The following is a 26,789-nucleotide window of genomic DNA, read 5'->3' as shown; positions in this document are numbered from 1 at the left end:
GGGATGGGGGCATAGAAAGGAAGCTCTTTATATGTACAGACATTCTATTTCCCCCTCCTGTGGAAATTATGCATACTAATGCAAACTCCCACAAGAGGGTGGGGGTGGGGGACACACACCAGGTTTTCTGTGGTACAAGCCGCTGATGCAGAAGATTAGCACTTAGTCAGTTCCTCCTCCCTTCCACTTGAACTCTTGCCAAAAGCACGATAGGAGGCATAATAGTTGGGGAAGAATTAGTGTGGACGGAATGCTTCTTCTCCTGTTTTCAGAACTCTGGGTTTGGGTGTGCAGTTCCAGGAAGGGGGGTTGTGGACAAAAAGTCATATCCATTTCCTCTTATCAGCTATAGCTGGGAGGACCACTGGATGTTGGGTGTTTATGGCTCATTCTCAGGCTTAAGACCTCTGCCCCAGTATTGGAAAACCCAAGAGGAGGAATGGGATTGAATGAGGCCCATCGCTTGCACACAGCTTTGAAGGAAGAAGATCAAGAAGCCAAAGTCAAATGCAGGGGTCGGCAAAGTTTTTGTGGCTTGGGCCTGTTCACGGTCCCGCAGATGCTGCGGTGGGCCAGAGTGTGTGTGTGTGTGTGTGTGTGTGCACGCACGCATGAATGTACGCACGCACAAACACTATTTCCGGTGCTCCTTCCGGTGCAGAGGAGGCATGCGCAGCTTCCCATTGGCTGCAGGAGCTTCCTGCAGCCAATGGGAAGCTGGCCAGCGTTGCGGAAGGCGGTCCCCGCTCTGCTCCACGCCGCTTTAGCGCGGCTCACGGGAGTCGACCAAGCAGGCGGCAGGGGTCCCCAAGTGGGTGGCGGGGGTTCATGGGCCAGTTAAACAACCCCCATGGGCTGCTTGTGGCCCATGGGCCTTAGGTTGCCAACCCCTAGTCAAATGCATTCCTCCCTCCACCCACATCACAGTACAGTGTGGTGGGGATGTTGGTTCTTGTTTCATGGCTATCAGCAGTGCTTTCCCCAAATAAATAGGAAGCACCAGCTAAGCTGGTCATAAAACCTCTATAGATGGGAAAGCAGGTCTGAACAGGCAAATTCTGAAATTGCATATGGTCTGGGCAGCGGTTCATAAGAGCATGGCTGAGTACTCACCTTTAAAGCACATGGCTTCCCCCAAATATTCCTGGGAACTGCAGTTTGTCAAGGCTGCTGAGAATTGTAGCTCTGTGAGGGGTAAACTACATTGCCCAGGATTCTTTGGGGGGAAGCCCTGTACTTTAAATATATCGTGTGTATGCAACCCATGTCTCTATTTAAAAAAAGGAATAATAGGAAACTTGTTTCATTACTGAGGATCCCTACTAGGAACTTAATCCGTCCAAAAACAAAAACCTAGTTCCCATGGTTCTCTTTGGGGAAGTTCTGACAGTTAAGCCAATTTCAAACTGGTTTGAATTGTGTAAGCCTTTTCAGAGAGTATTGATTGAGAGTTTGAGAGCGCATTGAAGAATGGTTATAGCCAGAGATGCACATTCTATTTTCCACCACTGCCACCCCTTGTCCTGCAGTGGTCTCTCAACAAGCTGGTTTTGCAGGTTTCTTCAGACCTGCACTTCAAACGTTACCCAGAAAGAACAAAAAGTAGCTTCCAGCAATATGACTGCAGTTGTTGCAACAGACCTGTGTACCTTTTAAGGTGGCTGTCGGAGCCTCCCCCATGCTAGTGACGCAGTCAGTGCCAGATTTACGTATAAGCTAAACAAGCTATAGTTTAGGGCCCCACTCTCTTGAGGTAAAGGTAAAGGGACCCCTGACTGTTAAGTCCAGTCACAGACAACTGGGGTTGCAGTGCTCATCTCACTTTACTGGCCGAGGGAGCCGACTTTTGTCCCCAGACAGTTTTTCCGGGTCATGTGGCCAGCATGACTAAGCCGCTTCTGGCGAAACCAGAGCAGTGCATGGAAACGTTGTTTACCTTCCCGCTGGATCGGTACCTATTTATCTACTTGCACTTGATGTGCTTTCAAACTGCTAGGTTGGCAGGAGCAGGGACTGAGCAATGGGAGCTCACCCCATTGTGGGGATTCAAACCACCGACCTTCTGATCGGCAAGCCCTAGGCTATGTGGTTTAAACCACAGCGCCACCCGCATCCCATCCACTCTCTTGGGGGCCCCCAAAAAAATTAAAGGAAAAAAAACCTGGATGTACATTTCCAAAATATAAGATAAAAACAAACAAACAAACAAACAACAACAACAATTTTTTTATATCCCGCCCTTCTGGCTGGGTTTCCCCAGCCACTCTGGGTGGCTTCCAACAAAATATTAAAATACAGTAGTCCGTCAAATATTAAAAGCTTCCCTAAACAGGGCTGCCTTCAGATGTCTTCTGAAAGTCTGGTAGTTGTTGTTCTCTTTGACATCTGGTGGGAGGGCGTCATCAATGCTAAAAGTGGCCCTGGATGCAGTAGTGGTAAAATAAATGTTTCTTTCACAGCAATGATTCCACATATCCCAAAATGAAGTTTGGCTTCCACGGCTGCCAGCATAATTGCCATGCGCATGCATCTGGCCCTTCAAAAAAGTGGGGACATTTCAAGTCCCATCCACCTTGCCTCCACTCACCCCAAACTGTTTCACTTCAGCTTTGCCCACAAAGGACCCTCATGTCAGGTGGGACAGCAAAATGAAGCGTCTATGTTTGGAGACATTTCTCAACAAAACGTTGCAGGCAGACCTGTTGCCTGCCATGCTAGCATAGCCATTAATCCATCAGCAAACATAACAGGACATGGATCTGCATTAATTTGCATATGCTAATATATAGATAGCAATTCTTTCTAAGTTTATATCATTTTAATAGAAATAGAATCCATCTCACTGTAGTGGGGAACAGAGATTGTGACCACATATGAATCTGTGTGCCTCTAGGTGCTATCTGCTGATGAGCAACTTCAAAGCCTCCACTCTCTCTCTCATTTATCTTACACTAGACCAGGGCAGGGAAGCCCTTCAGCTAGAGGACTTCAGCCTGTAAAGTAGGACACCTAACCACCCTACTTCATTCCCTGCTGATAAGCTTCTCAGAGAGGACTTTCCCTGGCCACTAATGCTAGATGGACCCTCCCAAGACCAGAAATGGACTCCAAATTGGAGCTGGGGCCAGAGGCCCCAAATATTAACTCCCCCCTCCCCGCAGTTCTCTTCCCATCCAAAAACAACCACATTTGCAGCAATGCCATGCTCTGAATTGCTTCTCTCCCTACCCTCTCCACACCTAGCCTTGTTTGCAAAGACAGGGGGAAACAAATTCAAGGTGCCTCATGAAAGAATGTTGCTCACATGACTTCTTCACACAATGCAATAATTAACTTATGGAATCACTGCCAGAAGGTGAGGTGATGGCCATTAGCTTAGATGGTTCTCTCTCTCTCTCTCTCTCTCTCTCTTTTTTTAAGGATTAGGCACATGCACAGAGAGTAGGTCTATCAACAGCTCTTACCTGTAATCACTCAGCAGATGCTCAATACTCAAGAGACTGTAGAGAAGATGATAGAGACAAAGAACCAGACCTGGCATCAGCACCCAGAATGACCGGGCAAGTGCTGTGATCCCTGAGGGTTCACCATGACTGATACGGGCACCATTTTATTCATTATTATTTATTTTTTAAAAGATTTAATTCTTTTTTATTGTTTTCTTTATTTTTGTTTTGCCCTTAAGACAGCAGTTCTGTCTTACAGCTGAATCAGCAGCTGATTGTCTGGTATTCTGTCCATTCAAATTGCGAAGGCAGGAGGAAGCTGGGCTCACCCCATTACTGGATGTGATGGGGCAGGATGTGAGTTCTATTTTTATATTGCGTCTGCCAGCAGAGGCTGGTGGCCACTGGGACTGGCAGGGCGGAAGGCAGGCAGACCAACAGGACGTGGAGTCAGACCCAATGACAGGCAGAGCCAACCCTGCTTTGGCTTCCATCCTCCTGCCTTCTGAGTTCCACAAGGACAACATGGAGACTAAGGAGAAGTGGGAGGGGTAGCTGCCAGCCAGTGCCACCCGCTGGACTGGTTGTAAGTTAGAAAGCAGGCAGGTAAGGACTGGCTGGGGGCCAGACTGAAGTTGAGGGGGCACTGCCCCATTCACCCTAATAGTCCATTGATGTCTACCTTTACCACCAGAAATGTACACTTGTATGACAAATTTCAAATCTCTCTATGTAAAGAAAGCTATTAGATCTTATTACAAAGCCAGAAACCTGATTTTCCACAAGCTGGGTTGGTACCTACCAAAGAGTTTAACTTAGCCTGAGGATCTGTTTCCAATATTACTCATCCCATGGATATCCTCAGTACAGGGGAACCTCGGGCTATGTACCGTCCTCCTTACGAATGCTTTGGGTAACAAGCTCCACTAACCCAGAAGGAGATGCCCCTAGTTGCGAACTTTGCCACGGGGATGTGAGCGGAAGTCGCGCACCGGGGGCGCGGCAGCAGCGGGAGGCCCCATTAGCGAAAGCGCACCTCATGTTAAGAACGGTTTCTGGTTAAGAATGGACCTCCAGAATGAATTAAGTTCATAACTGGAGGCACCACTGTAACATTAAAGAAGAACATGCTATTGAACAAGTGCCCACCCATTGATACTGCAATCCAGTTGTAGATACCAGTATATGTGAACACACTTCTGAGCATGTATCATTTGCTGGATCAGGTATCCAGTTGTAAACTGGATGTGCATTCATACATGCATCAGATTATGTGGTCTATTAGCCCCACCTTGCCTTCGATGGAGTACTTTCAAATGACCCCAGGATGTATATTTTTATCAATATTCTGGCACAATCACACATAAATGCATTTTTTATTTATTTTTTACTGAAGATGAGAGCTGTTTCTCTGAACTCAACGTGGTTTGGGCCAGGATATCTTAAGGACTAGGGTGACCATGTGTCCTAATTTACAGAGGACAGTCCTCTATTTGAAGGGCTGTCTAGTCCAGGTCTCGTTTAAAGGTGAAGCACTAAGCAAAGAGAGAGTAGGAGCCTAGAAGCTGACAATCAACAGTTAGCATATAGACAGCAGACTGAGAATTCACGCAGGACATGTAGTCTTCCAAACTATGATGACGTGTGTCTTTATTTAAATGACAGCAGTTATTTCTACATTTGTGTGTCTGTTAGCATAGTCAAATTTTATACAAATAGTTGCATTCTTTTGTCCTTTTTTTGGATGATATGCACTCTTTTTTTACATTGTCCCCACATTGCATGCCTCTTGTTGAGCTGCATAAACTCTAATCCACCATCTTTTTATCCTGACTAATTTTGTTGCCCCAATCCCATGGAAAATCCAAATTGCTGTTTGTTGCCCTTCAGCTTTAAAGAACGGATTTCTGCAGGAAAAATTCCGGGGGGGGGGGGGAGAGTAATTGGACACAGATCTTTAAAACAGGAACCTGTGCCTGGAAAGCGTGGGGCAAAATTTAAGTGTGGATAAGCCCTAAGAGCTACTAGGACAAATGGCTTGGCTTTCACATTTTCACATAGGCATGTATAGTAGTGCAGTTGTGTAATTTTTGATTCCAGACTTCCACAGTGCTACAGAGAACCCCCTTTTTAGATGATAATGTGTATTACCTCACTTATTCAAAACATGGTAAGCCATCCATGCTTTTTGGGGGAAGCCTTCCTGCTCACTCTGCTGAAAGGCAGCCATGGACACCTGCCTCAAAGTCCTTCCCTGGTGACACCACTGGGCATAAGCCTTGGTCCTTCGCATTTTAGAAGCAGAGCACTATTTTATCCTTCAGTAGCCAGTCCATTTTGTTGGCATGTACCTGTGCTGCCAACAGCAGAAAGACAGAACAAAAGAGAACCTATTAAATTCCCAACCGAAACATCAACTGTTTCAATGACTGGGGAATTGGCAAATAGTTCATCTCTATGTATCTGCGCATTGACATTTAAAACATTGCATGTCACAAATGGATCTATATATCTGAGGGACTGCATTGCAGATGGGGTGACATATGTTTCTCCCACAGAAGAATGCCTAGTGAATGTTTATTCCCCCCCCCCCGAACTTCAAATGATAAAAAAAGGTTCTGCTTTTAAACAGGCAGTGTAGATGTCTCTTGCATAGTCTGGATAAACTATTGCCTCATTCAGGCACACCAATGTTGTTTTTTTCTCTCCTTGTACATTTTTCTAAAAATATTTGTTCTGAGGCTGGTATCTGAGTGTGCCAAGTTTTAACCCAAAATGGGGGGAGGGGGGAGGGAAAGTATGTTCTTGTTTGCGCAAGAAATCCTTTATGTTTTGGAAGTTTACAATGGGGAGTGGCTACGTACTCTGAACTGTGCAACAGTACTGCCCTCCACTGCTAAATGGAACCTAGGCCTAAACACGTCAGTGGGTATAGGCAGTGTTTACAGCTAGCTGGGGCCTCCGAATTACACAATAGCCTGCCTACTCTTAGCACATTCTGTACCAGTTGTTGAAAGCATTGGGTGCAGCTGCTCCAGATGACAATTTAAGTGCTACAATAGATAGGTCTAAACAATTTTCAATTACCATTCTTGCAGGATCTTCACAGCCTTAATAACGGTGCAGGAGCCCCATCTCTCTCTAACCCTTATTTACACCATTGTCAGTAAAACAGGGACAGGATGTACTAATGCAGAGGGGGATTAACGGAATGGGCTAAAATGACTTGCAGCCGCCTAAGCTTGCATTCTTTCTCCCATTAAGACTGTTTTGGAGGAGCAAGGAAGGCTCGCGGTATTGCATTTCTCAGATGAGTGGGATGCATTTATAGTGAGAGATGTTTTTAGCTGTGTGGCATAAGCTCTCAGGAAGAAACTTGAGTGACGAGTTTGTTCCTGCTTCCCCTATCCCAAATATTTACTGGTGACAATGTAAAGAGTACTTTATGTGCCGTTGCCTGAAGTGAATCAGTATGGGTAATCTGTGTCATCATAGGCCCGGTGCTTCCTATGAACAATTCTCATCTTGTGCTCCTGTAAATTGACTTAGCTTTCAGCATCACTTGGATTGAAAGAGAAGCAGCAGTTGTTACAAAACCACAGTTGATAACGTGTCCTTGTTTTTGTGTTACTGATCTGCTTATTCCTAAACGGTAACATTCAAGATATTAAAAGGATAACAAATAAAGGACATATGTTGAAAAAATGCAATTAAACTCTGTTATCCAAATGTTGCAGGGACTCCTTATCACAGCCTTGAATGTCTCCCGATAAATTCCGCAGCCTTTGTTCAGAACTGTACATGCTGTGTTCCAATTCCCAGCCACTCCTCCCACACACATTCACGCACGCACACAAAAACAAAGGAAATCCAGATTTTGCATTCAGAATTAATTATATACACCAGTGACACTGACATCTTTTTGGGTTTCCACCTCATCCAGGCTCTTTGTTTTATCTAGCCATCACTGTGCAACCATCACACATTGTGATTCAAACAAATAACATCACCCTAATTATGCTTTTCTTGTGGGCAAATAACTATTTACCAGAACATGAACCACTGTCCAAGTTGCTAGTAAACTAGGATGTTCACTCCAGCAAATGTAATTGTTCTGGGTGTTTTTCTCTGGATATTGTCCTTGCAATAGTGAGGCCCCTTTGAATGGAGCTCGTCATCACTGCCACTCATCCCATAAGACCTTTCTTTGCTTGACTGTGGTGTTTTGAATCCTCTGTTAGTTTCAAGAGACTTTCAGTTTGTTTTTTTCCTCAGGAGGCTATGTGTTTACCTGCTCCAACACTTAAGCACTGACTTGAAAGTATATATATCTTCCTAATTATATAACAATGGAAGGCAGTCATCATTCTGCAGTTCACCTGGCTGCCAATAGGCTGCGGACTCCAGCATCATGAACGGCATGCAGGCAGGTGACCAAGCAAGGGGCAGGAGTGGCAGATGGGGCAGGGGAGCTGTTTAATGGAGGTGGGAGAGGCACTTCACAGAGCACCTCCTCCTCTCCATTAAACACGGCTGAGACGGGGTATAATTGGGGTGGGGGAGGCATGTCACAGAAAGTGCTCATACCATAGATATTCTGGAAAGGTGAGGGTATAAGAATATCCGGACTGAGGGAGGGAAAATGTGGGAAGGCAGCGATTTGGAAGATAACATCACATGGACAACAGAGAATTAATGGAGGTACAGGAAGCTTACTATTCACATTAAATGACTGTATGGATGAACCCTACATCTAGCAGGGTCTAAGAGGGTCATCCTATAAAAATCCACTTGAAGCTGATCCTGTAAGGTCAATTGCCATTTTTAGTGCCATCAAAGATGTTCCAGGTGTGGTCAAGGCTTGCGAGGTTAGAGGTAAGTATTGCCGCACTGAATGAGGAAATGAAGCACAAAGCCTTTCTGCTTTGCCAAGGTCACTTTGAGCCAGCAGCAGCCTGGGGCCCACTCTTCCCCATGTGAACTGCCCTCTAGCCAGTACAAGTTCCGTCCCCAGCCCAGGCACTCACACCAAATGGAAGGGAAATGTTCCTGGGTTATATAGCTCCTCACTGAATCTAAATCAATTGAGGGTTTGTACACTGGCGAGAAACGCAGGCAGGCAAGGTACAAATTGGTTTCTGCTCCTTAAATGTTCCGAATGGATTTTTAAGACCAGGTTCATCCCTCTTGGAGATAGAAGCAGGGAGACAGACAGACATAACTGACAGCAGGATGTAACTGAGCCTGGAGCAGGGAAGTATAAATAAAGTCCAGCTTCTGAGTCCTGGATCAAAGCCACTTGTAACACAAAGTACATTCCGCCCGAGTGTAACAAACCGTACCAATCTCCTCCCAGGCTGTGACTTGGGGATTGTGAGTGGGGATCTGGGGGGAAAGGCTTCCTGCTGATGAGGTTACAGCATGCAGAGGGAGACAGTGCCTGGCACTGTACAGGGTGGTAATGGGAGCAATGAAACACAGCGATCTGGTTTACTGCTGAAAGCCCACAGGAAATTCTGGGTTCCTTTTCTCCAGGTGATATCCTTTTTCTTAAGGTGCCTTCTTAAATGAATCCTAAATGTTTGAAAAAGATCTTTGTCTTCCTTTGCCCCCCTCTCCAGGGGTTCCTTCTCTTGACTTTGAGGCCCAAGCCTTCTTATTTTTTTCCTGCTCAGAAAAAACTTATAACATGGGTCCCCTCCCACAGACATACCACAATCCTATCCCCTACATACAATCTCATGACTCAGGGAAGAAACTTTCTGTTTTAATTCTGAAATTACATTTTGTACATTTCTGAAATTACAACATGGCCCACACTGGAGCATTTTTCCCATGCCCCAATCCTGGCTCTCTCCCTCTTCTGCTTTACTATTTTTGTTCATCATAACATTGAGCCTGAAGAAGAGTCCCACCAAGATACTGTAATAGCTTACTATTTTGCAACTTTTGGTTGGTCCTAGTTACTATATTGCTGCCGGACTATGGAAAGTCCTGTCTGTTTTGTGAAACAAGACTGAATGGTGTCCTTTTGCTTCTTTCAGTTCCCTTTGTTTAACCTCCTTATGTTTCTGGTTGACTGATTTGTATTCATAGCCAGACATGGCAGCAGCAGGTAGTGTCTTCCTGCATGTGAATGCACTAGACATTTACTCACACATATATTGAGCACATAGATCCTTACAACACCACAAGCTCCCGCTGTCCCTGAGATCCATGTCGCTGATTATTATTATGCTTGCTTCCTCCCACCACCTGTCTCTCCCTCCTACCTATGCACAAGGAATTCTGGGACAAGTAGTTCTTGAGAAATCACGCCACATTATGTAGAGAACCACACAGCTGTCTTTCAAGCTCCAAATCCTAGTTAAACTGTGCAAGCTCACTCTCTCTGTTCTAATGAAGGTCCTGAGCCAGCACTTCACTGTTCAAAGTATTGTTTGTTCCGGTGTGCTTCTGACTGGCTCCAAAAAATGCAACAAAATCAGGAGATAAATAAGGAAATAAGTTTCCATCAATATCCCCCTCAAACATGATCTGCAGTTCCTTCATTGTAATGGGGTTGCATCCTGGGCTGGCTCTCCTTGATCTCCAGACCCTAGTAAAGTGCACCCTTCACCACGCTTAGCATCCCAGTCATCTACTCCCTTCCTTAGCTTATTTTGCTTCTGTGAACCTCACTCTCACACTCCCAATAGTCTAGTGGATATAGCCTACCTATATGTGTTGTAGATCTAGTGGTGGGACAGCAAAGTACAATTTGGAAATGTATAATTTGGACTGTTTGACTTGGATGTGCCTGAGGCTTTCAGTAGCAAGATGCTCCTGGTATGATTTGCCTTTGTGATATAGCCTCTTGTGTCAATGTCATTGCTTCCATACATGTTGGTGTAACATGATGCATCCTTCTGCAGTTTTCTTGGGACAGGACACACAAACACAAGAGATGACTCCTTTGTTACTTCCACCGGCAACAGAATTTGTTGGTTAGCCTCTCTTCCTATGAATATGAGGAATTCAATAGAACTCAGATGTCCTTTAGATATTCTCCGAGGCTCATGAGGCTCTTATCCATGAATTCCTCCTACGCAAATAGGAAAACATTTAAGTGACTCAGCCATGTGAAGGACCCAGTTGCACAAGAGGGTTTCCATGGAATTGTCAGACACACACACATGTGGGAAATACCTGTATGATTGCCTCCTGCACATGTGGTTGAGTTATTTTGCCATTCTTGCAGCCATGTGGGAGCTGTTCGTGAATAGGGGGTTTCCTATGTGGCTGGCAGAACATCCAAAGAGCACCTAAATATGTCTGTAATGTTCGCCGCAGGCAGTGATCCAATAGGGCCAGGCAATACAAGTGCTTTTCATTTCAAGGACTGTATGATCAGGCTCCCAGAATAGCTTATATGTTAGAATATCAGTATAGTGGTACAAATGTGCTTGGATTACATACTTCTGTCATTGGCTAAATGAGTGCTTTGACCACCATTTTAAACAATCATTCCCAAAGTGCACTGTTTGACCTTGTGTGGGCACATGGGAGATTGGGAAAGGTTGGAGGTCATAGCAACTTCCTGGTTTTCTCGTAGAACCGCAAACCATCCTGAGAGTGAAATGGACAGTTGGTGATAACAGAGAGAGTCTGTGTGTTGGCAGAGTGCACTTCAAGAAACATTGGTGGATCTCGATCGCCAACAAAAGTGTGGGATATGTGCGCTTTAAACGGCCTGAAACTCTCAAGTGAAGCTTGGCCAGAAATGATTTGGGCATTTTTGATCCCCACTGAGTCCATATGAACTCTCTAAAAGAGAAAGGGTATCTTGCAAATGTTACCCCGCTCAGAATACCCTGCTCAGATTTCTTTTGAGGAAATCTCTACACAGGCTGTTGGGCTGAAACATTTTTGCAGATAATGTGCTTGGTGGATGTACCTCCCATATTGTCTGCATTGGTTCATCGCACCAGACATGGCTCAAAGGGCATCTAAGACTTTTCTCTTGTATAGTTTTGCATGTTTAAAACTATGAAGCGAAGCAACAATGTGGCAAATAGTCAGAGATGGAAGGTATAAGAGGGCGAGGTTGCTTTTTTGCTGGGAACATGTGTGTGTTTGTGTGTGTGTGTGTGTGAGAGAGAGAGAGAGGGAGAGAGCGCTCCAGCCTAGGATGGATAGATGGGATGGTAGGGAGAAATAACTTTAATCAGGGCTCTTCAAAGGAGTACCAAGTAGCCCCATAAGTGTGTCCCAAGAGACCATTCTGTAGCCATGCATTTCAGCTATGCTGCAGGGTCTTATGTCGTTCAACTTGTTTGCCTCCGTTGAGCCACAGGGCGGTGATTTACATTCAGAAATAACATAGAGACATGGAGATGACCTGAGTTAATCTCTTGCAAAACTGGTGGTTTGTTCCCCTCAGCCATCCCTGCCGTTACCCCCCCCCCATCCATATGTGAGGGCTTCCTTCTGGCATAAAAGCCCCAAACGGTCCCTCCTTTCTCTGTAAAGCTGAGGAAGGGGGTGGGGTGGGGAGGATTGCCGAGCTGCAAACCAGCCCTCAGTGCAAGCTGAGAACACAAACAAGAGTGAGAAGCTGATGTGAGCTGGGCTACGTGCCAGCGAGGCAGAGCTGGAACACAATGTACAGAGCGCGAGGCAGCAAAGGGAACAGCCTGACTCAGCAGCCGGGGAAGTGGGTGTGCTGTGTCGCGCTAGATAAACCACTCCTGCGGGCTTGTGGTCAGCAGCATCAGTCCTCCTGACACATAGCACCAGGCTTCTGAGACGGCAAGGCATAAAGAGTCCAGCTGTCTGTCCGTCTTTGCTGTCTAGCCCTAAGAGAACACATCCATACTGCTAGCAGTTCTGTACCTTATATATCCCTCCAGCTCTGGTTTCCGCCTAGAGACCACAGAGGGTTCAAAGCTCCTCAGTTTACCCATCTCTAAAATGGGGATCGTACCTGCTCAAAAGCACTGGCTGCTTAGGCAAGGTTGATTTAAAATCATGAATGGTGCAAAGATTACACACTGAATACTCAGCAGAAGTATCAAATGTCCCCATTTCCACTTCTTGGGCACTCAGCAGTTACAGAGAACAGTTCATTAAAGTTCACTATTCATGATGTGTAGCGATGAGTAATCATTCACTGTTACAGTTAGGGTTGGGCTGAATTCTCACAATCTATACCCCTGAAGGCGATTTTGCTTTCCTAACCCTGCTTTTGAGATCAAATTCTTCCCTTGTCTAGAACCTCTTTTGGCATTCTAGAACATGCAAAGGCCTGGCAAGGCATAAACATAGAGAACATTAAAAGGTGGTGTTGCCCTAGGGCAGTGGTTTTACACACACACACACACACACACACACACACACAGGACCACACTAATGTTTCTGGGTATGGGTGTGTTAGGAAGCCAATATATTCTGTTCTGCAAATCAGAGCACTTCCCGCTTCCCTTTCGCTGTGGGCACCATCACCAAGCCCTTGGTGTATTATGAAAACCATGGGCCCTAGACCAGGCCTCTGAAAAGAGGCCCTTTAGCTGGTATTTTTTCAAGGATGAGTTAGTAGGCAGCACCATATTATGAAAATCATAGGCCCCAGGCCACAAGGCCTTATTAGCTTTTTCAATAATCTGACCATATTATTAAGGAACTCACATTTCAGTCTAGTTGAAGCCCTTGGAACAAGGCGTTGGCCACTCTCAACCCATCACAGCTTACTTTCAACTTTCACAGCTGCTTCATTACAACTCGTCAGGTGAGTCCTGGAGTTTCGGTGCTTGTTCATATACTTGGTAAATATCCCCTGCTGCACACTGCATACCCTGCAACATTCCTCAGATGAAAACATTTCTCACAAGGACAAGTGCCAGCTGATCTTCCTCCCTGAGCTCAGCAATGGCGGCACTGGTGGGGCAAACAGGGCTATTCTGGGATCAAATCAGAAGCCGGGATGGCCTTAGTAATTCTGGGACTTCCCCTGGAAAATAGGGACACTTGGAGGGTATGACATTGCTGTGGTCCTAGTGAGGCTCAATCACCTGAATCTTTCCTGCACACCTTCATGACTTTTGTGGCCCACGCACCCAGCCCTACACAGCAACCCCAGCCATTTCTCTCACACACACATTAAGGATTTCATGGCCCTTGGAGGAGACGCTCTTCAGCATGCAAAGCTTATCAGTGTCCTTGGCATACCTCCTGGAAGACGAACTAAGCACATGAGAACAATGGCATTGAAATGGGCAGCACAGCCTGGGATCTTGAGCATCTCACAGGCTATGGAAACAAATGCAAGGGCAATTTGTATGTGAGAAATGTTGACAAAAAGTGCTCTGGATTTCCTTCAGCACCCTAGTGGGCATCCTTCCATGCCTGCTGCCAGATTAGATTGAAATTTGGAGTGTGGTGGTGGTGGTAGTAGTAGTGAGGGAGTCTTACAGGTTTGGAGTGCTGAAAAACAACAACCGAATCTCAGTGATGTAGAAATCCCCATTTCACAACAAAATGGAAAAGGTGAAAATGTTGAACAGAACAAAGCAGATCTGGGGCCAAGGTGCCTTTTCATTCAGTTAGAACAGCTTGGCACGAAAAGGGCCAATTATTGCTTCTGACTTCCTCCTCTATCCCTTTAATCATCTGTCTTCTGTGGCAGGGGTGGGGTTAACCCTTTTAAGCCTGAGGGCCTCAATCGCAGCCTTTCAGGAATGGCATGCCAACAGTAGGTGTGCCCAAAAGGTCTGCATGGCAATACCCGCCGAAGGCATACGCATGTGAACGCCACACAGACGCAGATTGCCTCCACACCAGAGCACGCAGAACCCTACAGAAAGGCTGCATTTTTGAGACAGTGCTGTAAAGAAGTTCACTTTGGTTTGTGGTTAGAAACCCCTTAACTCATGCCATATGATATCAAACCATTTACCAGAAGTGTTCACATATTACAAAAGCCCTTAGTTTCTCATTGGTGCATAACTTTATCCATTAACAACTCTTAAGTGTTGGCTTCTTAAGGAGCATATAGCATGAATTTTCCCCACAAACTGTTACACAAATGCAATGTATTCCCACTGCAAAAAACAAAACAACCCCCCCAACACCTCTTTTAATAACCATTCTGATGCCAGTCTGGACCCCCTTCCTAATCTGTGCCTAAAGATCATGGATCTGTAATCTGAGAGTACTCCTTGATTTCATTCTGTCTCTGCAGTCCCAAGTAGCTTTTGTGGCTAGAAGTGCTTTTGCCTAGCTTAGGCTGGTTCGCCAGCTATGGCCATTCCAGGACTGGTTTAGTCCAGTGATCTCCCACTGGGACTACTGCATACACTCTCTGTGGGGCTGCCCTTGAAGACAGCCCAGGAACTTCAGCTAGTGCAGAATGTGGTTGCTAGGTTGGTGAATGGGGCAGATCATGCATCGCTGGTCCTGAAAGTGCTGCACTGGGTGCCATAGAGTTACTGGGTCCAATTCCAAGTTTCACACCTAGTGGAAATTGCAGGGATGTGGCTTCCAATAAGGATCAGAACCACAGCAATTTTTCTATTTTCTGTTTTTTTGAAAAACATATACTCACTGCTGTATCATAAAAATATATCAAAGAGGTTTACAACAACAACAAAACATTACTCCTTATTCTGGGGTCCCAATCTGGATCAAGTTTCTCACTTCCGTGCAAGACTGTTGATTTGTGTAACAACAACTGCAACCTTGCACATAAGGGCACGGTACATAGCACATAGCTAACGTAATGTGCAGCTTGCTTGGTCTGTCCTCTGGAAAGAGGCGAGAGGTTTATTGGTGCAGTTTAGTGTGTAATCCAGTGAGGAGTTCCAAACACACGCTGCCCCATGTGAAAGTGCAAACCACATGTTTGGAAAAAGGGGAGAGGATGAAGGGTAAACTGAAGGCACAAAGGGAAGCGGCAAAGAGAAAGGTGTTGTGGGAGGATGAGAGGTCTCTGAAAGAGGCAGGCAGCTCGCCAGGCAAGCTTAAATAAAGAAACTACAAAGACTTGGAGGGAAGGGAGGGAAGAGGAATGATGGTTGCAAAATGGGAAGAGATAAGATAAGAGCTTGCAGGGCAGCAGTTGAAGAAGGAGCAAAAAGGGTTTTCTTGTGTGTGTGTGTTTCTTTGTGGCTGATTAGCTGCTCTCCCTGTGCAAAGGTCAGAGGGGGCAGGGTTTCTGTTGAGGCAGGTGATTAGCTGTGGGAGGAGCTTATCAGAGCTTGCAGGGCAGCAGTTGAAGAAGGAGCAAAAAGGGTTTTCTTGTGTATGTGTGTTTCTTTGTGGCTGATTAGCTGCTCTCCCTGTGCAAAGGTCAGAGGGGGCAGGGTTTCTGTTGAGGCAGGTGATTAGCTGTGGGAGGAGCTTATCAGAGCTTGCAGGGCAGCAGTTGAAGAACGACACCCCCAACGACACGTTCTCAAGATGGAGGGGGAGGGAACAGCTGCAGTCGCCTGCGGTTCCTGCGCAATGTTTGCCATCTTGCCAAAGGTTGCAGGCAGCTTTACCTGCAGCAATTGCATGTTGATTGCCCTCTTAAAAGACAAAGTCCAGCAACTGGAGGAACGTGTAGCTACGCTCCAAAGAATTAGAGAGCTGGAGCTCTTCTTGGAAGCAACAGAGCACACCGTCTCCACCAAGGAGGAGACAGGGGACTCCCCTGAGAAGAAGGCTAGTTCACCAACACAGGAGCCAGATATATGGTGAAACGTGAGTCAAAGAAGTAGGAGGCCCAGGGTTCGCTCTGATTGTTTAGACATACACAATCGCTTTGAGGTCCTCTCCCCTAGCATGGAAGACAAAGAGCAGAGTCCATTTGAGGATCTCTCCCTCATTACAGTCGATCAGGTATATGAAGACGAGCAGCAAAGTCAGTCCTCAGGGAATGTGCAGGCGACCTTGGAACGGACAGCTCACGGAAGAACCCCGACCAAACCTAAGGGGAGGCGTGTAGTGGTGATAGGGGATTCCCTACTGAGGGGAACAGAAGCAGTGATCTGTGGGGCTGACAAGATGTCTCGGGAAGTGTGCTGTCTCCCTGGGGCTAAGATCCAAGATGTAACTGAATGACTGCAAGGAATCATAAAACCCACTGACAAATACCCCTTCCTCTTGGTTCATGTGGGAACCAATGACACTGCAAGCAATAGCCTCCAGAAGATCAAAAGAGACTACGAGGCTCTGGGCAGGAAATTGAAGCAATTAAATGCACAAATTGTCATCTCATCTGTCCTCCCAGTTGAACGACGTGGCCCAGGGAGAGAGGGAAAAATAGTGGAAGTGAACAGCTGGCTTCGCAAATGGTGTAAACAGGAACGGTTTGGATTCTTAGATCACGGACTGCAGTTTCTTGAAGATGGACTTCTGGCAAGCGATGGGCTGCACCTCACAACGGTTGGGAGAAATGTTTTTGCCAAAAATCTCAGAAACCTCATCAGGAGGGCTTTAAACTGACTAATGTGGGGGAGGGAGACAGTGCTCCTGAAGGTAGGAGTCTATCAATTGATGAAGATGATCATCCAAATGTCATAGACCAAATGGAGCAAACAGCACGCAGACCTAGTGGTGGGAGGAAAAAAATCCTTAAATAAGAGACACGGGGGAATGATTAATGGACTTCAATGTCTGTACACTAATGCGCAAAGCATGGGAAATAAACAAGATGAGCTTGAGCTCTTGGTACAGCAAACTAAATATGACATAATAGGCATCACTGAAACCTGGTGGGATAAGTCCCACGATTGGAATGTAATAATGGGGGGATACAATCTATTTCAGAGAAACAGACCAGACAAGAAAGGAGGAGGAGTGGCGTTATATGTCAGGGACGTGTATACCTGTGAAGAGATCCAAGATTTAGAACCTCAAAGCCAAAGTGAGAGCATTTGGGTCAAAATTAAGGGAGAGAAGAATAACAGTGACCTCATTGTGGGAGTTTACTATAGATCCCCAAGCCAAACGGAGGACATAGATGATGCCTTCCTGGAACAGATGGCCAAGCATGCAAAAGGAAGGGAGATAGTAGTAATGGGGGACTTCAATTACCCGGATATTTGTTGGATGTCAAACTCAGCCAAGAGCATAAGGTCAAACAGATTCCTCACTGGCCTTGCAGACAACTTCATTGTCCAGAAAGTGGGAGAAGCAACAAGAGGAACAGCCATTTTAGATCTGGTCCTAACCAATGTTGATGACCTGGTTAGTGGGGTAGAAGTGGAAGGATCATTAGGCGCGAGTGATCATGCTCTTCTGAAGTTTACTATACAGCGGAAAGGAGCAGCCAAGCATACTAGGACTCAATTTCTTGACTTTAAGAAAGCCGACTTCATAAAACTTAGGGAAGTGCTGGGTGAGATCCCATGGACAGTAATACTAAAAGGAAAAGGAGTTCATGATGGCTGGGAGTTTGTTAAGAGGGAGATAGTAAAAGCACAACGTCAGGCAATACCAATGAGACGGAAGCATGGAAGGTGCCTAAAGAAGCCAGGGTGGCTATCTAAAGAACTTTTAACTGAGTTAAGATTAAAAAAGGATGTGTACAAAAAATGGAAAAGGGGGGAAACCACCAAAGAGGAATTCAAACAAATAGCCAGCACGTGTAGACACAAAGTCAGAAAAGCTAAAGCACAGAATGAACTCAGGCTTGCTAGAGAGGTTAAAAGCAACAAAAAAGGCTTTTATGGGTATGTTCGTAGCAAAAGGAAGAACAAAGAAACAGTGGGGTCACTCAGAGGAGAAGATGGTGAAATGCAAACAGGGGACACAGAAAGGGCTGAACTCCTCAATGCCTTCTTTGCCTCAGTCTTCTCCGATAAAGAAAACAATGCCCGACCTGAAGAATTTGAAGCAAATGATTCAGCAAAGGAAACACAGCCCAGAATAACTAAGGAGATAGTACAAGAATACTTGGCTAGTTTAGATGTATTCAAGTCTCCAGGGCCAGATGAATTGCATCCAAGAGTATTAAAAGAACTGGCAGATGTGATCTCAGAACCACTGGCAGTCATCTTTGAGAATTCCTGGAGAACAGGCGAAGTCCCAGCAGACTGGAGGAGGGCAAATGTTGTCCCTATTTTCAAAAGGGGGAAAAGAGAGGACCCAAATAATTACCGCCCAGTCAGTCTGACATCAATACCAGGGAAGATTCTGGAGCAGATCATTAAGCAAACAGTCTGTGAGCACCTAGAAAGGAATGCTGTGATCACCAATAGTCAGCATGGATTTCTGAAAAATAAGTCATGTCAGACTAACCTGATCTCGTTTTTTGACAGAATTACAAGCCTGGTAGATGAAGGGAATGCAGTGGATGTAGCCTACCTTGATTTCAGCAAGGCATTTGACAAGATGCACCATGATATTCTTGTAAAGAAGCTGGTAAAATGCGGTCTTGACTATGCTACCACTCAGTGGATTTGTAACTGGCTGACTGACCAAACCCAAAGGGTGCTCATCAATGGTTCCTTTTCATCCTGGAGAAGAGTGACTAGTGGGGTGCCACAGGGTTCTGTCTTGGGCCCGGTCTTATTCAACATCTTTATCAACGACTTGGATGATGGACTCAAGGGCATCCTGATCAAATTTGCAGATGACACCAAACTGGGAGGGGTGGCTAACACCCCAGAGGACAGGATCACACTTCAAAACGACCTTGACAGATTAGAAAACTGGGCCAAAACAAACAAGATGAATTTTAACAGGGAGAAATGTAAAGTATTGCACTTGGGCAAAAAAAATGAGAGGCACAAATACAAGGTGGGTGACACCCGGCTTGAGAGCAGTACATGTGAAAAGGATCTAGGAGTCTTGGTTGACCACAAACTTGACATGAGCCTACAGTGTGACGCGGCAGCTAAAAAAGCCAATGCAATTCTGGGCTGCATCAATAGGAGTATAGCATCTAGATCAAAGGAAGTAATAGTGCCACTGTATTCTGCTCTGGTCAGACCTCACCTGGAGTACTGTGTCCAGTTCTGGGCACCACAGTTCAAGAAGGACACTGACAAACTGGAACGTGTCCAGAGGAGGGCAACCAAAATGGTCAAAGGCCTGGAAACGATGCCTTATGAGGAACGGCTAAGGGAGCTGGGCATGTTTAGCCTGGAGAAGAGGAGGTTAAGGGGTGATATGATAGCCATGTTCAAATATATAAAAGGATGCCACATAGAGGAGGGAGAAAGGTTGTTTTCTGCTGCTCCAGAGAAGCGGACACGGAGCAATGGATCCAAACGACAAGAAAGAAGATTCCACCTAAACATTAGGAAGAACTTCCTGACAGTAAGAGCTGTTCGACAGTGGAATTTGCTGCCAAGGAGTGTGGTGGAGTCTCCTTCTTTGGAGGTCTTTAAGCAGAGGCTTGACAACCATATGTCAGGAGTGCTCTGATGGTGTTTCCTGCTTGGCAGGGGGTTGGACTCGATGGCCCTTGTGGTCTCTTCCAACTCTATGATTCTATGATTCTAAGATTAGGCTAGAGCAGGGGTGGGGAATACTTTTTAGCCTGAGGGCCGTCCCCCCTCTGGGGTAACCTTCCAGAGGTCACCTGCCGGTGGTAGGTGGGGGTCAGAGGTAGACGTGGGTGGAGACATGGATGTGGCTTTTACCTTTATACTGTAGGCTACATTCCTGCCACACAAAAGTCAAAGGATTTTAAACACATGCCACGCCTCTCCATCCTCCATCTAGGTAAGCAAGAGGCAGCCACATGGACACAGCTTTTCCTGGTACTGAGATGCACTGGTGAGATATGCTTTGCCAGCTGGATTTCTGCCTGTCATGTGGTGACAATAATTCTGCTATTAAGGGTGGGGGGGGGGTCATGGTGGACCCAAAATGTCAGTGATCTTGAACCACATAGAGAAAATACAACAGAAATGTTTATGGTCACCTCCAGAGTGCCAGTATTTTGAGGGGGGTTCAGTTGCATATTGGAAATTTAGAGGCCCCACTATATGGAGGGTATTTCATGGGAAGGATTCAAGCACATACTGGAAAGTTAAGTTTGCACAAATAAAGCTCTGTTGCCCTAGTGTAGCAAATCCACTTAAAGAATTGGACTTCTGTGCATTGAAAGTATAGGGTGCATGAATGACTAACGGAAAGATGTATAAACATCCCATAAGGAAATCAATAAGAATGCTTGATAAAATCCAGCAAATCAGGATGAATGAATGTTGCAGAAATAGGCAGTCTGCAGGAACTGTTAGTTTTATTTCATTTTCAAAAAAAGTGGATAAAAGCACTCTGGTCCAGCTAACCCACTTTTCTTTTTAAAGACTCTTTGCAGTTAGAAAAGTGGCAAGGAAATGTTCTCAGAAGTGTGGGATTACGAAGTGATTAACAGGAAGCTGTGTAACCACTGTGCAAGTAAATCACTGTGAAATCAGGATGAACGCTGATTGTCATCTAACCTCCCTGCAAATGAATCAGAATAATAAAGACCTGGAATTGACTAACCGTAAGCTTTGTGCAAGCAAATCGGGATGAATGCTCAATAAACAGGTCATCGGGAGGCTCCCTGCATAGACGAGCGTGATTCTGTACAAGCACACACACTGCTGCATGCAGCCTGCAGACATACTGTCTTTGTGATAAGCAGTAGGCACTGCAAGCGGATTTCTTTATAAGACTTATACCCACATGCCATTATTTTTCTTAGTATGAGTCATTCAAGAGGTCTGGGGAAGAACAAGGAGCTGAATGTCCTGAACTGATTGCTCCCCGTCTCTTGCTTCTTGCTCAAAAACAATGCTACTGGCAATACCTTTTTCCTGTTATCCATAAATAGCAAAGTGCTTTGCTGAGAAGGCACTGTAATTAAACCCATTGTACAGCTAGGGAAGTGGTATAGGGGGAGGGCTTACCCAAGTCACCCTCAGAAAAGGAGCCAAGGCAGTCCTACCTTTCTGACCAGCCAGACTCTGGCATAATCCACGTCTGCACCATGCCATCATTAGACCATGTCTGCCACAGAGCCGCAGTGCCCCCGAAATCCTGAAACTAGGCAGAATGCACCGTGTCACCACTAGACAACAATGTCCACCACAGGACCACAATGTCCCCCTCCGCCCCGAAGCATGAAAACAAGTCCAACTGGTTTGGATATTGGGCATGTGGCTTCACTTTCATGCAGTGTGGAGCTGGGAACGCTCACCAAAGATTTCTGCAAAAGCTGATTCATCTGAAGGCTGCTCGACCCCACTTTACAGGGTAATTCATTCCACACACATACCCGACATGCTTTCTTTCCTCCCCGCCAAGGCTAGCTGTGGTGCTTCATGTTCTCTCCCATGGCCCCGGCTAGCACTCTCTGTCCACAGGAATGTGCCAGGGATGGGGAATGATCCTCCCCTGCAGAGCTGTGGGAATGGCTGGCAGCCTCATCATTTTAGTAAAAAATTCAAGGTGGGGGGAAATGGTTGCCTATAAGCAGCTCAGGCTTCGCAGCCCTTTCCAAGGCTGTGGCACACAAGACCCATGATCCTTGCACAAATCGGGCATGGCACTCTTTGGGAGGAATAGAAAGTTTGTTCCTGTCTTTGTCAATGGCAAAGTTCTCACTGACTTTGTCAAGGAGGACCAGGCTCCTGCAAGGAATGCCTTGCTTGGCCTTTGTTTGTTGCTAACTTATTCTAGGTCACGTTAACCTCCTATTCTACACACCCTCCAATTAGTCCTAATACTGTTGGCTGGCTCTAATAGCGGTTTAGCGTCCAGGCTGCTGCGAAGGTTGAGAAATGTATGCAGCAGGTATAAACAAGTGAGTGCTCTCCCAACTCTTCCTCTCTCAGCAGCTGGTGCTATACCAATAGACTGAGCACCACTTGCCTCCTTCCAAAGCATTTCCACTGATGAAATGGTCCACCAAACCTCAGGTCTACATGGCCTAGGCTCTTTCCCAATCCAGGATATTTATAAATAATCCCAATACTGCAACATCGAATGCTACTATTTATTTGCATTACCCTTCCTTGAAGGAATGAATTTTGGAAACGACGGTGCCCTGGAAAGAGATGGTGCTTAGTATTCATGCTGACCCCTTCCACATTCTGAGCATAAGCATTGTTGGAGGGAGTATAGGTGAGATTCGGCTAGCAAGTCCTGCTTGCAGAAGCCAGTGCACGGGCTCCTACTAGTGCAATGGGTTTTGCTCTCCCTTATCTCCCCACTGCAAGTTGGCATGGGAGAATCACCAGAACAGTGCACAAAGGGAGGAGCTGAGGCGTTTGCTTTGACAGAACAATTGCCATGTTTGCTACATTGAATTTCTCCCTATGCCCCAGACTCCCAGTGGATGGAAATCACAGGTGGGGGAGGGTATTGTTGTGCCGCTCAGGTTCAACTTGCAGGCTTCCCATGGGCATCTGGTTGGCCACTGTGAGAACAGGATGCTAGACTAGATGCTAGACTGTGGAACGCTCTCCCCAGGGAAGTTCGCCTGGCACCTTCATTATACACCTTTAGGCGGCAGGCAAAAATGTTCCTTTTAAATCAGGCCTTTGGTTGACCTGATCAACATCACATATCCTTTTAAAATGTGGCTCTTTGGGGGCGGTGTATTATTGGGTTATTACTTTTATTTTTATTTTATATACTGTGATCTTTTTATGTGAACCATCCTGAGACCTCCAAGTATAGAGCGGTATATAAATAATAATAAAAATAGATGGGCCTTTGGCCTGACCCAACAGGGTTCTGACTTTGCCGCTGTTGTGTGCCTCCTTTCTCTGTCCTGATATGCTATACGGATTCAGCCAGATGGAGGTCAGGTGAGCAGTACAGACCTACCACACCATCCACTGCTGCCTAAACAGTTTGAGGATGTGCTTGCCAGTGCTTGGAAATTGGCAATGGAGGCAATGCTCACTGGCATGCCTTTATGATCAGTTAGATAGAAAGGTTCAAGGCACAGGGCCTTCTCAGTAGTGACCCCTTGTCCATCTCAGGGGATGTGCAGTTGGCCTCTTCAGTCTTGGTATTTCAATCTTGGTGTTCAAAAAGAATTCAAATGCCTTTCTGTTCCAAGTGACTTGGGATTCTCAAATGTTGTAATTTTTGAAATGCTATAGTGTTTCCATTTTGTGCTTTATGTTTTGCAACATTCATCCTGTTTATATTGTTGAACATTGCCTTGAGAAGACTTTGTCTGGAGAGGTGGCCTAAATGTGCCTAAAAACAAATAAGTAAATATAGATTGAATGGGAACATCATCAAAAATCAATAGGACTTACTTAAGAGACAATGCATTAAGAATGGGAGAAATCTAACATGTGAAAAAAGGTCACCCCATTTCCACTAAGATACACATTGTTCCCTTTATGCTCCCTTCAAACATTTCCTCACCCCTTGTTTCTAGTTTGGTGTGCTCCTGTTTTGTAATTGGTCTAATTTCTTGAATTATTGAAGCCTATCACACAATGAGGGGCAATGACTGGGTAGAGGCTCAGACAGACCCATTCCCAAGTAAGGATGGGGGTGGAAATTCAATTCAGTTTGCATTTAAGGCCAGACCTACCTATTTCACATTTTCCGAAACAATATACGAACCGAAATACATCCAGCCTTCTCTGAATTTTGCAGTGCTATTCTCCAGCCAAATAAACACCTATCCTAAAGTGCACATAAAGATGCATCTCTTGGGAAAATAACATTTTATAAAAATGCTTTATCCTAGGGGATATTGCTTTGGAAGACAGTGCATATTAGGCAAAATTGCAGAGGAAAAATGTGTAGAGCAGGAGAGATTCGCTGATGAATTTTCACAAGGACTAATAATAAAGAAAAAAACCTCAGCAAGCTCAAACTGATGTGGAAATGTAGAACCTAAGACTGGAAAAATGTGAAGGTGAGGGGGAAATGAAATTTACAGATTCAACCATCCCTGTTCTCAGGTAACTAAAAATGCCAGCGTGTTTCCCCTATAGTGAAGCCGGCTCTTGCCAGATGGTTCCGCTTATCCCTGTGTGCTATCGGTGAATCCACGTCATCTTCTTCCCAACCTTGTTACCCAGGAACAGCCAACCTGTGGAGAAAAACCAGGGTCAGGAGGAGGGGCCAGAGGAGAAGAGACAACACGATCCGCAGGGGCCAGGCGACGGGAGGGGTTGTCTCGTTCCACTGAATGTCAGGGGAGGAAAGGAGAGGGAGGAGGAGGAGGAGGAAGGGGAGAGAGAGAAAAAAAGAAAAGCAACACTGTCTCTCTCTCTAAGCCACCTAGTAAACCGGCAAGCTGGTTACCGGCCAGGTCTTCAGGAAACCCCCTCATAAAAAGTAGGCAGAGCTGCTTGTTTATGGTGATGAGAGGCCGGGGAGTTTGCCTTTTACTTCTGGGATGAGCAATGCAGAGGCTCTGGGAGGGAGTCGTGGGGGGGGGGGAGGAAAGAGAGAAGTGGAGCAACAGCAACAGCCAGTCTGGTATTGTCTTCGCACAGAGCTGTGCCGAAGTGGCAGAGGAAGGGTTAAAAAGGTGAAGGCCACAGGCCTGAGAGTGAGGAACAGAAAGAGGGAGGGGTGCGCGGAGTGAGTGTGCCTGAGTGTGTGCTTGCGGGAGAGAGAGAGAACAGAACATCCTGTACCTTCGAGCATTAAAAACGGCCCTGTGAGGGTGGTGGGGGTGGGTGCAGGAAGACAGGAGCTGTCTTTAGGGAATAGCTGCACAGAAGAAGTGGGAGGCCTCCGTCTGTGTGTGTCGAAAGGGAGGCTGCCGGGCGGGGCGAGTTGGGAATGGCAGAGAGAGAGTGAGCAATGACCTCCGCAAGGTCAGCCCCCTCGCCTGCCACCGTCCAGGCCTCGGCTTGCAGCTAGAGCCACCGGAGGCCATTCCAGAAATGGGAACTTGGTCCCAGTGTGAGGGAAGGGCCACCAGTTGGGGGCAGAGCAGATGCATGCAGAAAGCCCCATGGCCAGTCGCTGGCACCACTGTAGGGTGGGGCATGTGCCCTGTCTGAAATGCCAGAGAGCCACTGCCAGTCAGTGTTGACCAGGCGCATGGAGCCTTTTTTGGACAGGTACAGACACACTCTTTCTCTCTCTCACGTACACACATATTCCTCATTCGTTTCATTTATTATATTTCTGTGCAGCTTTTCACTCTCATGAACCACATAGCAGCATCCATACAACAAATAGCAAGAAGAAGAAGAGTTTGGATTTGCTATCCCACTTTATCACTACCCGAAGGAGTCTCAAAGTGGCTCCCCCACAACAAACACTCTGTGAGGTGAGTGGGGCTGAGAGACTTCAAGGAAGCGTGACTGGCCCAAGGTCACCCAGCAGCTGCATGTGGAGGAGCGGAGACATGAACCTGGTTCACCAGATTACGAGTCTATTGCTCTTAACCACCACACCACACTGGCTCTCGTAATAGGACATCACAATCGCAACATAAATCATATAAAGTAACCAACAAATCGCCAGGAAAGCAATTGCAAATCATCAGTAAAACAACCAGCTCCTGTAAAACACTATTAACAAAACAACTGTAAAAAACAGGCTAGACAACCACAAGAAAAGTCATATTATGAAACTTGCAAAGCATTATGGCACTAAACAACATTAACAACCCAAAACCAAAAGCACTGTTGAATTCACTCTCTCTCTCTCCAAACCCCCATGACTCACAGCTCCTCCCTCCCTATCTTCCGTCTAGGCAAGTGAGAAGTGGCTGGCCAAGGGCACAGTCCAGCCTGGCAAAAACAGAAGGAGGATGTGAAGCAGAGTCAGAAGGGGATGTGACTGGCTGAGGAGGAGGTACGGCCTCTGGAGAACACCACAGGTCAGATAGAGAGGCCTGGGGGACTGCATTTGACCCTCCAGGTCTGAGCTTCTCCACCCCTACTGTAGACAATGCTGAACTAGGTGGAACCAGGGTCTGGCTCAGTATAAGGCAGCTTCAGGTGTTCGATTCACCTGTGGGAAGAGTGAGTACATGTGCAGAGAGCAGTTTCAGAAGCAACCCCAGGAGGCTTTGCTGACAAAATGCTGTTCATTAGCTGTTTAGAGCTGTTCGCAGACGCCTACATTTCTACAATTCCCAGCACCCTTAACAAACTATAGTTCCCATGATTCTTTGGGGGAAGCCATGACAGCCAAAATGGCACAAGAGTGCTTTAAATATATGAAATGCACATTTAAAAAAATGTTGAGTTAGATCCAGACTTAAGTTAGTTGAAATCAAGTGGTGTTAATTTAAGTCATGACTAACTTATTCCATTGATTTCAAGGGGACCTGTGTTCAGCTTACTTGCTCCAACCTAATGGACCCTTAAAAAAAAACAGTATTGCCTGATTAATCTGGGATGCCTCTTTAGCCAATTAAAAAAGATTTTTAATTGATCA

General features: G+C 46.0%; 1 long non-coding RNA gene across 1 annotated transcript in view; it reads left to right on the top strand.

The window, feature by feature from the left end:
- LOC308479711 overlaps positions 1 to 26,789 on the top strand; it is a 41,776-nt gene that overhangs the window by 11,031 nt on the left and 3,956 nt on the right. Inside the window, exon 2 of the long non-coding RNA XR_013987798.1 lies at positions 25,535 to 25,671. This is a non-coding gene — a long non-coding RNA (uncharacterized lncRNA). The remainder of the gene's footprint in view (positions 1 to 25,534; positions 25,672 to 26,789) is intronic.

This window comes from Podarcis pityusensis (assembly GCF_964106645.2).
Source record: "Podarcis pityusensis genome assembly, chromosome: 6".
Classification (NCBI taxonomy): Eukaryota; Metazoa; Chordata; class Lepidosauria; order Squamata; family Lacertidae; genus Podarcis; species Podarcis pityusensis.
This window is presented reverse-complemented; position numbering and strand designations above follow the sequence as displayed.